The sequence below is a fragment of the Apis dorsata genome, unplaced genomic scaffold (assembly GCF_000469605.1).
Source record: "Apis dorsata unplaced genomic scaffold, Apis dorsata 1.3 scaffold_1024, whole genome shotgun sequence".
NCBI lineage: Eukaryota > Metazoa > Arthropoda > Insecta > Hymenoptera > Apidae > Apis > Apis dorsata.
In genome coordinates, this window is record NW_006264123.1 from 60,138 (window position 1) to 60,825 (window position 688).

Genomic DNA, 688 nt, shown 5'->3' on the forward strand with positions numbered 1-688 from the left:
TATAATTTGTTTTTCCGCTACATACAAATAATAATAATAATATAATAATAAAATATAATATAATGTAATAATAATTATATATAAAATTATTATATATATAATATAATAATATATAATATATTTGAAGATAACTTAAGAGTCAATGAAATAATCGCTCTAAATCTATCGTGAAATAATTATTTTTAATCAATCATAGAATCGACGATTGAATCAATTTTTTCATTGAATCAATATAAAAATATAAAAATATGCAATTTCTATGCTATGTATTACTATGTATATCCAAGGAAATCGTTGTTTTTTTTATGAATAGTTTTTAAATGCAGCAATTTTAATATATAAACTGTGAACGTATGCATTTATATTATTAAAAATTTAAAAACTTATAAAATGCAAAGAATATGTAAAAAGATATAAAATATCCAAAACAAAGTACATATGATATTTGAAAAATAAAAAAAATCTTTATTTTAGTTTTATTTTTGTTGTAATATTCATAAATATTTAATTTATATAATTATATATATTATACATTCGCAATCTAATAATATAGATACGGATTAAAAAATAAACTCCAGAAAACGCAGTATTCAATATTCAGAAGAGAAAGAAAATGACAAATAGTTGACTATGTACAATGACTTTTTCTTTTTTCCTTTCCTTTTTTTGTTTTTTTTTTTTTTTTTTT